Source organism: Acipenser ruthenus, chromosome 6, assembly GCF_902713425.1.
Source record: "Acipenser ruthenus chromosome 6, fAciRut3.2 maternal haplotype, whole genome shotgun sequence".
Taxonomy (NCBI): Eukaryota; Metazoa; Chordata; class Actinopteri; order Acipenseriformes; family Acipenseridae; genus Acipenser; species Acipenser ruthenus.
Window position 1 is genome coordinate 44,618,625 of NC_081194.1, and position 12,488 is coordinate 44,631,112.

At 37.6% G+C, this 12,488-nt stretch overlaps 1 protein-coding gene across 5 annotated transcripts in view; it reads left to right on the forward strand.

The window, feature by feature from the left end:
- The window catches only part of LOC117411379 (signal-induced proliferation-associated 1-like protein 2), a 159,017-nt gene that overhangs the window by 27,616 nt on the left and 118,913 nt on the right, over window positions 1-12,488 (forward strand). The window contains exon 1 of one of the 5 annotated variants that reach the window (XM_059025421.1): window positions 11,788-12,035. The exons of the other annotated variants lie outside the window; for them this stretch is intronic. The gene's annotated coding sequence lies outside the window, so the exon portion shown is untranslated. Of the gene's footprint in view, window positions 1-11,787; window positions 12,036-12,488 lie in introns of those variants that run through there. 5 annotated transcript variants of the gene reach the window in all.

Consider the following 12,488-nt stretch of genomic DNA (forward strand, 5'->3'; position numbering starts at 1 on the left):
ATAATTCAAAATTAACGTCAAAGTTACTCAAGCACTTTACAATAACTTGTGAAACGGTGTTGCAATTAACAGCCTGTAGGTAAAGTGTATCAGGTGCGTCAGGTGCATGTTCACCATTTAGGTCTTGCAAAACAAATGAAATGTGTAACCCATACTGATCTTGTGCATCAGTCGACTCGTTTAGTGTGACCACTGACAAGCAACCAGACTGTTTTACCAATTCCATAGTCTCCTGTTTGTGATACTCAGCAACTCTAGGGAAGTATTCACGGCTCAGCTGGGCTGATGAAGGAATCACTCCACTTTTTCAAAAGGGATATTTCCCCAAACAAATGCCTCTGTCAGATCAAAATTTAGTAAGTGGACTTTTTTTGGTTTCTTTGCAAGTAAAGCAGTCGCAGTACTGCTCTGGATTTCCACCTTTCTCTTTTATGTGAATCTAAATGCCTGTCAACAGACGAGTTTCGGTAGAGATCTACAGTAACGTTGCAGGACATACAGAACAAGAGCTTACCTCCATCGCTGTGTACAACTCCTGCTGGATACTGTTTACGTGATCTGCTGCAGGCACATTTTTAGCCTGTGTAATGTGCCTCGTTATAGTGCGGAATCGGTTATAACACGGTAGGGTCGTGGCTCCCATTTGCTCCATAATGCCATTACAGTAGCCCTTTTATACTCATAAGGCGGAACACAAGTAGCACAGTCTTGTAACTATGACTCCCTACTATAGTGTTATAAAGGGTGAGCACTGTGTGTGTGTGTGTGTGTGTGTGTATGTATGTATGTATGTATGTATGTATGTATGTATATGTGTGTGTGTAAGCAGTAAGGCACGACAGGGTGTGGGATATACTCTAATATCCCACACCCTGAAGTAACTTATTGTACTTATAAAATTGGTCAACTAACTAAATAATAAAAAAAAAAAAAAAACTAGAAACATGTTTTAATTAACAAAAAAGTATTTTTTATTAAATATCCTTCCGCTTCTGTTAAATAATTAACAATGTTAATTAATAATAAGAATTATTATTATTATTATTATTATTATTATTATTATTATTATTATTATTATTATTATTATTATTTAAATAAACATTTAAATGATTAAAAACAAGAAGCACTATAGATGTTATTTGCTGTCCTTGTCGTTGTCTGAGGAAGTGAAGGACAGAGTGCTGTTCCCCTGTTTGCTATCACGGTGCCCAGTAATTTTAAGGCTTCCCTCAAACCTGTGACCAGTGACAGACATTATTTTCTGTGTTTCAAGCCCTACTTTGCTAAGGGCGTCTAGGATGTAAAAAACTCCGGGCTTCAGGGATTTTACTAATATATTTTTCCAAACTTAGTATGGGCCAGAGAGGATTTCTGGGGATGGAGTAAATGACACCTGTGTTTTTTTTTTTCTTTATTTGATTCATTGTAATTCTTGTGATTCTTGGTTTGTTCATTCAATTTTAAAGTGAAATATTCCTGGCTGTTTTCTTCATGGCAAAGCACAAACTAGTCTGCTTTTAAATCACACAGACCTTCTTTGCCACATCTGGTCATATTTAGTTGCACATCAAATCAGACCTTTCTCACAAGACCTGCGGCAGTGTCAGGTGACAGTGCTGGGGAGGTTTTTATTTTTGTATTTGAGGTAGCGACAGGAGGTATCCATGCCTTATTTGCGGTACCACGTCACAGTACCACTTGCATTTTGAAATACTCTGCCACTTATGAAATTCACTTTGCGGTTTATTGCTGGACCGTTTAAAAAATGGTTAAGACAGACTCGTAGGGTCACATAGCTTGAGACTGAATACTCCCGTCCCTCTGAGATACGCACAGTGGCATAAAACTCCCGTAGTAAATTATTTAGATCAGGCAGAGGAATCTGAAATCAATATTTAAAGATTTTTGTTTTAGCCAGTCAAATAGGACACCCGATGCCCAGGCAGTGGTCTTTTGTGTATTAATTTTTTTTTTTCCTTTTCAATGTCCAGAAGTTGCGCTTCAGTAAGTTCAAGATGCCTAGTAGTAGTACTTCCTTTTTTTACCACTCGAATTAGTGGTGGTGTCGGATTCAGATCTCATCTAGAGTTTGATTTCTCAAAAGACCAAAATTGACATAAATCTCTTTAGTCATCTTTATTGCAAATTTAAATGAGCTACCTTTTTTTATTTCAAAATTGTAGTGCCGTATGGCTATCTGCAAGTGATTCGCCACTTTTTGAAAAGAAGTGCCAACCCATGGGGATATGCTGTAATATTCACACCCCCATGCGTGACAGACGAACGTAATCTTGGTTAGCCAGCCAAGGGCATATTTATTTATTTCCAACCAATTTAATTTAATGAAGAAAATAAAAACCTAACCCTCATTCAAAGTACTGACTCACTTTTTCATCCCTTACTAACCAATTGTGTTTGGCTAATCCCAAACATACGGCCTTATTTACTAAGCGACGGTAAATTGGCCAGAATTGCTGGAGGAAAATAAAGGGTCACACCCTATTTACTAACTAATTAGAAGCAAAAATACTGGTCTGAAAAATTCTAATCAGCAAACAAATTGTGGGTGGCAACAGGTCTGAAGCTGCGCACAGTATTTATTCTTTTGACAACAGGTGAAGGAGCTTACTTACTCGTTGCAGCAGGGATAAAAATATGAGAGTGATAAAAGAAAATATGCTGAAATTTAGTTTCAATTTAAAATATTATTTTATTATCTACGCGTCCTACAACAATTATCACAACAATCGCATTAACATGTTATGGCTTTACAGGACCTTAAATATCTGCCATTTCAAATCAGTATTTTTATGAAACACAGCTTCTGCCGCCTATGCTCTCCGCTTTGCAGCAACATTCAGTCGGCAAAATGTTTTTGTTATTTTTGCCTGCACAAAATCCTTGTCAGACCTTCGTGAATAGCTCATGAATGTAGCAGCTTATCTGTGTTTAACATGCTGCTTTGCATATGTAATCATCATTAATTCAATGCAAATGAGGCAGCAGTGCTGTTTCACCTCTCATTTTGCATCCTCTAAATTCTTGTTTTATGCACGAAAATAGGAATAGTAAATGGGATGGGACAGAACTGCACGAAATAATCATGTTTTGCGTATGGCAATTGCTCTACTACTTCACACAGATGTTGTTGCCTCTGTATTATTCACGGTCCTGTTTGCCAGAAAGTGGATTCTTGCTGCCAGTTCGTTTCGTTCTGTTGTCATCCAAAACACACAGTAATGGCTTCCTTTACTTTAAGCATGCTTAAAGTAAAGGAAGCATACTCCGTTCTGTGTACACAGACTTCCTCCCACCCTTCCTCCCCATGCTACACAAACCACTTCCTTATATTCCCCAGAATTCCCGCCGTAACGTGTCAGCTGACCCCTGGACTCCGGGAAAGTGTAGTCTTTTTTACAGAGTGAACAAAACTTCCATTGCATTTTTATATATATCAATCAGGGCTCAGATTTGCGAGTTGTGGGTCACCAGGGGCAACCAAAATTATTTTTGTGTGTGGGGGGGGGGGGGGGGGTTGATACAAAATTAAAACGTGGTTTCGCTGTGGAAAAAGACTCCTCTTGTACATAGTGCTGCCACGAAACATTAACGCCACTTTCTATGTCACATTCTCATTGCCATGTAAGTGCTGCCATCATGTGAGCTGCCAGAACTGCAGAGAATCAAATGACACAGCGCGAAAACGTACTGTCAGGTCAATCGAATCCAAAAAAGCAATGCACTAAAAGCTCCGAAAAATACAAAACCACTGATTTCAAACTTCCAGCTGGCTGAAAAAAGAGGAACGATCCGATGACCCTGCTCTCCTATGTAACCTGTGAAAAGATTGCTGGTAAATCCAATATGCTTACCAGCTGCACGACATTCAAAAAAGATACTCTTGACAAACATAACCGCAATAAGCACAAAGCTGCTTGTGATTTTGTGACACTGAAAGAGCAAGGTCTTATAATAAAGCAGTTGAGAAAGCTGCCACCACAATCGATGACGGAACACTTGCTAACCTCAAAGCAGCATTTAACACGGCATACACAATAGTAAAAAATGAAGAGGCATTTACTAAGTGTGTACCGTGGCTGAAAACACAGAAGAAACAGGGTACTTACCAGCATAAACTACATGTCTGATGTGAAATGTCTACTTTATTTCGACAATAGCAGAATCATTAGAAAGATTCAGAATTAATTTTGAAACAACATTATGCACTGGCACATGCATTATGCATGGACAAGGGCATTACTGAGGTGTGTGCAAGATTTGTTGGTACCGATGGCCAAGCTGTAAACAAATTTGTCGGACTGCAAGCTATAATACATGCAGATGCGGATGGCATTATTAGTTCCGTAGAAGAGGCTTTTTTGTCGGAACTTGATCGGAAAAAATGGTGACATTCACTGCTGATGGCGTGTCTGTTAACGTGATTGAAGGCAGATGTACAAGCTAAATTCAAAGAGAAAGTAGATTTTTGGTGTATGCCCCACAGGCTTGAAAAAAATGTAGTCTTGCTACAACAGTTATTGAAATGATGGACTTGATAAACAAGACATATCACTTTTCTTGCAGGAGTCGCAGACAGTTGAAGTCAGTGGCTATAGAACTTGGTATCCAGGCTGTGCATATTCCCACACAGGTGAAGCGAACTAGGTGGGTGTCTCATGTCAGGCGAGCTCTGGACGTTCTGTTGCACAGTAATGAGGCAGGCGAGAACCGACGTGGGACAATGTGCTGCTATTATAACACACACGCCCTTTGCATCATCTCACAACAAAGCAAATATTAAAGGAAGAGCAAAAAACATTTTTTGAACTTTTATTCTGTTTCTTTAGTATTACTGATGATTTTTATTAATTAAGATATGCTTAGTGTTTTTACATTAATTATATCTGTTTCTTTTAGTATCAGTAGAACAATGCATTATTAAATAGCTGGGGTTCTAGAACTAAAAATACTTCACTTGGCCCCGATATATAACTCTCTACCAAATTAAGTCTAGGAGCCAGATGCCTGTAATATTGGTTCAGGACCGGTGAAAGTGGCGACACTAGGAAAAATGAGTCGACCCATTGCTGACAGTCCATTTCTAGTTGCTGTACTGTACAGCACTTACTGTATGGTACAGCAAAATAATCGAGTCAACTATTGTACTGTAGCTACTGTAGAATTGATTTGGAGGGATTGTTCATTTTGAACAAAGTCTAGCTAGCTGCTGTAACACAGGGAACTGTTCTAAAAATATATACCTATAGTCTACCAAACATCTTGGGATAATCAGTACTCTGCTGTGCTAGCCCAACATGTTGAATAGTTACAATTACATTGTACAGTATATTTTGTAGCTACTGTAGTATGCTCACTGTACGTTAACCATTCTAGATTATCACTTGGCAATGAGATTGCCTCCATGTTGTTATTTATTCAGTATTTTCGTACAGCCCATAAAACAAGATGCATTTGATGGAAAATGTATTTGATTTTCATCTACTTGTCTCAGAGGCATGCTTGTTCTAGAGGCGAGCGATCTATTAAATCATTTTAACAAATATAGGGATTAAATGTGCACACTGTAGATTTTTAATGAAATATACGATTTTGTTGAAACCTTCTAATCATAGAATCATCAGACTGTGTGTCTCTTACTTTCAATGTGTTTTTTTAAGAGCTTTTTGTTATCTGGATATCTTGAAAGATTTTAAATGGGGCATGTAAAGCACAGGCAGTAAAGCATGTAAGCATAAATACCACTCCAAGGCATGTTGGGTTAGGATGCAGATAATTCAACCAAAGTAAGGGATGAGGGTTTGTTTTTTGTCAGTAATACTTCACAGCCGCAGCGCTGATTTGAGTATTGACCCTCTCTGCATGTAGAGAATTTGAGGTTGGCTCTGTAAACTGCCAGTAGGCATGGGGGGTACAGTACACTAGCTCACCTAGTCATATAGCAGGCGTGTTTCTAGTTGTGGACTGTGTCTGTCACGAACGTCACTTGTCATGCTCATAAGCATATAAAAAAAAATAAAAAATACAATGTCAAGTACATTGCTTCATTTCCTGGAAATCTATTTGTGGAGTGTAATGACGTTCTTTCTTACACCTTGTATGCACGTGAACGGTACTTTAACATTGGAATACAAAGTTGATCACATTGTGCACCCTGGGATCATACAGCACTGTACCTGACTTTTCCATGCAGTATTCATGTTACGGACGGATACTGTCCACAGCGCCCAGCAAATGGTTGTTAATAATAAGACTTATACAGTGTTAGCATAAGATTAAAATTCTGAATGAATAATAAGGCCTCTAACACAAAGCTTTTATGAAGGTGCTAATAGTGATATTCACATTTGGGTTTTAACAATGCTATGGATGTTTTTATTTTTTTTATTTTATTTCTAGTACCAGAACTCTTTACTTTTGATTATCTCAGATAAGCCATATTTATACATCCCAAGCGACTTAATGACACTGTACAGTACACCAGGTTTGTGTTAAGAACATAAGAAAGTTTACAAACGAGAGGAGGCCATTCGGCCCATCTTGATCGTTTGGTTGTTAGTAGCTTATTGATCCCAGAATCTCATTGTACTATGCAGTGAACTAAAAACATCAGAGTGCTGTATCAAAATGAAAACAGTAAGTGCATGTGCCTGCTGAGCCTTTTACCACAACTTTCAGGTACAGTAATTACTGTAGCCCCAGTACCCAATACCCATCTTAAACTTACTGTATTGAATTTCCAATGAAAACATTCAGAATTAAGTGAACTACCTTTTTTGTTTAATACAGTATTAGTAGGTTTGTATTTTTGCACAGTAAAAAAGATGGCTTATTTCACAGTCTAAAAATAGGCATTTCAAAATATTTCACTATTTTAAACATGATATTTATTTTGATCAAACTAAATAAAAACATAAATACATTTAAAAATAACAAGCACGTAAAATGTCCCCTTCTTCTACTGGACAGAGCGCTCTTGAGCAGAAATATTTCTGATCTTTGATGCAGCTAATGTCTTTTTTTGTTGACATTTTAAATAAATCGTACAGCTCTATCATTTACTGGAGAAAAAAAAAAACGAAACCGTCTGCCAGGTTACTAAATGCAGTGTATTAAGAAGTGATAAAAATATGTATATTTACACTATTCTTTCAGAAATGTGAATTTTCATGGGGAACTACTATTACACGGCAATGGGTAAATATTAGGTTACACGCTGTACTGTAAAGAGGTAGATTTCCAAACAACCTCAAGTTGTGTATGCTATTCTGCCCTGTCGTCAGATAAAATACCAGAAAACAGCACCCCTCTACAGTGTTTGTTTTTAAAAGGCAAACGTTTTGATGATTAAGGTTGTACAGTACTGTACAGTTCACTCCACCCAGGATTATACAATGTGAAGCCCTCCAGGCAAGTAGTATACTGCATTAACTTTAATTATACCAAAGTTAATTTCCGTGAGAATGCATGTTTGGTTTTCGACTGGCAGAGCTTGATTCAAAACACTGTATAACCAACTCAAGTTTTGGGAGGTATAGTTTTACTGTCACGAATAGTATAGCATAGTACATTAGAAAACGATTCAATACCATCAGCCAATGGGCTTCCAGCTCTAGCAGGCTTCTGTCGGACGGCAGATGCCCATTCCTACGTTGCAACATCAACTGTGAATCAAACTTATAAACAGTCCACGCAAATGCTGGCCTTTTCATTTTGACTTGCCATAATGAAAGCTCAGTTCACTTCTATTGGACAGCAAATACAACACAAAGACTCAGTTGGTCCACATATATTCTATTATTCACCAAAACCAGCCAGTTATACTTTGCACCGACGAAAGCAACCAGTCCTGTACCTCAACTGCCAAATTAGCCAATCGCAGTCTGTCAGCTCGACTGGGGCTCAGCATCTTTCAACAGCAGCAAACCGAGACACACAGTTCAGTAATATTGCTCCATTCAGATATCTGCCACTGTCCAGACAAACTATAAACAGTGACACGTAAAAAGCTATGTGTTTTAATAAAGTTATTTGTTTTGTTTTTTCTCTTAACTATATATGTGATCCCTTATGAACAATTTCTGGACTGTTTTCCTAAAAGTTCTCAGCTGAAGGGTACCCGATGAATCATTCTAAGGTCAACGTAAATCTAGATTTGAAAGTGTTTTTTAAACACTTTTAAACAAATAATTATGATGGCCCTCTGGATGAAGGCTCTACCCTGTGTTAGTTGACCTTGACTTTCATTAGTGCCTTTGGCTCGGGACGCATAACTCCAGTCACAGTCAACTGCCACACGGTCTAGCCTTCATTGACTGGCACTATCGCTGAAGTATCAAAGCAGCAGTGGTAGTAGTACAGTACAGTATCCGTGTCTTCTCTTCAACACTTCTTAAGAGACGTGAAATGTATGCTATTTACTGCAGTGATTTCTGCTGCACTTGCCAGGAGTATGTGTTGTTGTTCAGTAACAGCAGCTGCACCCATACCAATATTTTTGTGAGGGTTAGAGTCTTGTTGGCAGAAGCACATAGTCTGCATATATTGCATACCACACGGAGTGTCTGAGATTGCATTTGGAGATTGCAACTGTCTGTAATCAAGATTTTGGGAGTTTTTCAAATATTATTTATGTTGTGACTTATATAGCTTTGACATTTTCCTTGGATAAGCTAGTAACCTCTTGGTCTAACAAAACAGTCCTAAAAACAACCTAGAGTATAATTTAGTGAACAAAAGACGGACCTGCAAGAGCAGACTTTAATCGTGTGGAAAACTACATTTAAATCACATTCAGCAATTCAGGGCTTCATATAAGCACTGCCAGTTGCTTATATCGTGGTACTGTATGTTCAGTATTGACTGCTTTTGTGGACAGCTTTGAAGAGGTGTTTGCCTTCCAATTTGTGAAAATTGGAATAGCCCTTTTATAGTGCTGTACATGTCTGCATAGTATTTCTGCTTGTTTTCTCTTTCTCTCTTTAACTAGGATATACTGTTGTAGTCAAAAGTTTACATACCCCAATGGAAATTAATAATTTCTACACATTTCTCAAACAAATAATAGGAAAAATCTTTTGTAGCAAAGTTTTGCTTTTGTGGATGAGGAAAAGAAGTTACAAGAAATAGAAATAGAAACGTGTTCATACCCTGACAAGGAAAATGAAATTAATAGCTAGTTGAGGCACCTTTAGCAATAATAACCTCTTTTAAATGATTAGGATATTTGTCAATGAGCTTTCGGCATGATTCTTTAGTGATTTTTTTGACCATTCTTCAATGCAAAATTGTCCCAGTTCATTCAAATTCCGAAGACTTCTCTAGTGCATAGCCTTCTTCAACTCTTATCAAAGATTCTCAATCGTATTTAGATCGGGACTTTGACTAGGCCATTCCTTGATTTTATTCTTCTTGAACCATTCTGAAGTAGATTTTGATGTGTGCTTTGGAGCGTTGTCGTGTTGTGCTTTAAACCAAGTTTTGTAGTGGTGGGTTTCAGATGATTGGCCAATATCTTTTGGTATGCTATGGAATCCATTTTACCATTTATTGGAACTAAATTTCCTGTGCTGCGAGAGGAAAAACCGCCCCATAGAAGGATATTACCACCTCCATGCTTGTCATTAGGTTTGGTGTTCTTTTCTTTTGTACGATTCACCAGACTTTCTCCAAACGTAACGACTATCATTGTGACCAGATAGCTCAATTTTTTTTTCATCACTTGTCCTTGTGACGTTTTCCTAAGTGGCATTTTCCTTGGCCTGCGATCATTGAGACCTTCACCATGCAATACCTGACCTATAGCTGAAATGGAAACCCCAGTCCCGCTTGCAGCCAATTCACTTGGAATATCTTTGGCAATCAATCTCGGATTGTAATTAATCATCCTCACAATTCTTCTACTTGTTCTTGGTGAAAGAACCTTCTTTCTTCCAGACCGAGGGTATTAGGTTCTGCATTCTCATATTGAAATTTCTAGCACCTTGTAGACAATACTATCATAGCATCAAAGGGTATGAATACTTTTGAATTAGTATTTTTGGAGTTTTGCAAAAAAATTGCTGAAATAAACAATTTTAGCCATCTATTTCTTGTAATACTTTTTTTTTCCTCATCCATAAAAGCAAAACTTTTTCGTATAATTTATTTAACTTTTATTTTATATAGCGACCTTAAAAGCATTCGTCTCAGAGCGCTTAACAAAAAGAAAATACAACAAGTCATAAAAACACAGAGGCCAAACAGAAATACAGAATCATAAGAAAGCCTTTCTAAAAAAGTAAGTTTTAAGACTCTATTTAAAAACACTCAAAGTAGCAGAGTCTCTAATCTCTATACGAAGGGAGTTCCACTATTTTGGGGCATAGCAACTAAATGCCCTGTCGACCATAGTGCGTGGCGAGCACGAGGGACACTCAACAACCTAAGATCATGTGAGCGGAGGTTGCGGGTAGGAGTATAAAAAGATAAAAGATCAGATAAATAAAATGGGGTCAGCCCATGAAGAGCCTTATAGGTAAGCAGTATAATTTTAAAATCGACTCGGAACCTAACAGTCAGCCAATGCAAGGCCTCTAAAACCAGAGTAATACGATCTCTGGTGGAAGACCTGGACAGAATTCTGGCTGCAGAGTTCTGGACATATTGAAGTCTGGCAAGGATACAATTTGAGACACCAGCAAACAGGGCATTACAGTAGTCAATCCTGGAAAACACAAACGCATGGACTATTTTTTCAGCCGCAGATTGCGAAAGCATAGTCGCAGCCAGCTATGTTTCTGAGGTGGAAAAAATAAATCTTGACAGTGTTTAGCACATGCGGTTCATAGTCTTCAGCATTTGGGAATATAAGGAGATACTGTACTACCTGTCCATATAGTATGTTTTCCTGTATGTACTGTATGTATGCATTGTCTTAACTTGGTTACAACACTGTTGAAAAGTTATGAGAATCATATATTTTAGTTTTTACCCACATCTTTAGATTCTCCCTTGTGTTGCCAATAAAGTTTCTGCACAGTTTTACCAGAATAACAGCCACTTGTCACTGGGGCAGGAAGAATGTACTGTAACCTTAAACTTGACATCTCTAAAGCAAACAGGCCACACAAACATCAATAATACAATGAGCAACAAGCATTTAATGCATTTATTATATTTGTGTACATTTTGGAAACACAAACAAAATGCACTCGCATTGTAAATATTGATGTATTATATAATGCACTACAACATTCAGCATAGAAAACCAACCAACATATTTTTCTGTACGGAGAATGTGTAAAAATATGCAAGATCGGCATATGGTCTTCAAGGAGATTATTTTAGTTTTGAAAGACCAGATTCCTCTCTCTTATATCTTTAGACACTTTGGGTTCAGTTTGAAATATAAAAGCTTGACGGCTCTGAAGATGCAGAATTTGTCTAGAATGGATTCTTGTATCTCCTGCTGTTTCTGCCCAGTACAACCTGTATTCATTTGGAATTTCTAAGGTCATATAGTGGACTGCGGGTTTGTTTCAGAACAATTGGTTGTCTATGAAGCAGATACGATGAATGTCTCAGTCTAACCCTTTCCCTTACATATGCTAATTATTAGATTACATTCAGCAGTTGGGAGCTTTGTCTGAGGAGGGGGAGGAGGAGTGTGGATTATAGGGCAGCTGTATGCATTCATCTAATTCCCTCCCAATGCGAGCCTGATTTTCTATCTCAACACTCTTAAAATGGTCACAGTACTTTGCAATAGTAGCAACCCTTGAGGAATATCCAGTGTAACTGCTCATTACTAGAAGGAAGTGGGACTTGCATTGTGTTTTTTTCATATAGACAAAGCAGTCCATGGCTAAGTGCTGGTATTTTTGGTGGTCCTTTTTGAAAATGGAAACTCTTTATCATTAACAACTGGAAAGTAGTCTCAATGGCAATTGGATTGCAGTCGAGGGGTAAGACCTATTGTCTCCCTTCTCTGAGCTGAAGTTGGGCTGTCATGGATTTATGTCAAACTTGATTTTCAGGTACAATGTTTTTGTTTTCATTGGTGCATACAGTATTTTGTGTGTTGCTATCAATGTGTAATATTGTATTGTCACGTGCATGAGTGCTGTTTTGTACAGTGTTAAAATATACAGGAAAAGGTGAATATTCAGTGAAGAAACATTCATTCCTTTGATCTCCAGCAATGTGCTGCAGTTAACATTGGTGTCTATGATACTTTTCAGTTGGCTACCACTTTTGTCAGCTTTACAGTAGTATCATTTAATGTATTTATTTTAATATTTCTACATACACCTGTACCTTGTGACCTTAATGTTGTTTCTAGGTATGGTTCTAAAATATTTTTTTACATATAATTTACATGAAAAAACAATGAGTGTATTCTCCTTTCATTAGCTTTTTAAACAAAGAATATGTTGGTTGTTAATGGAAAATTCAACTTCTTTTAACTTCATACTACATTGCTTGTCCCT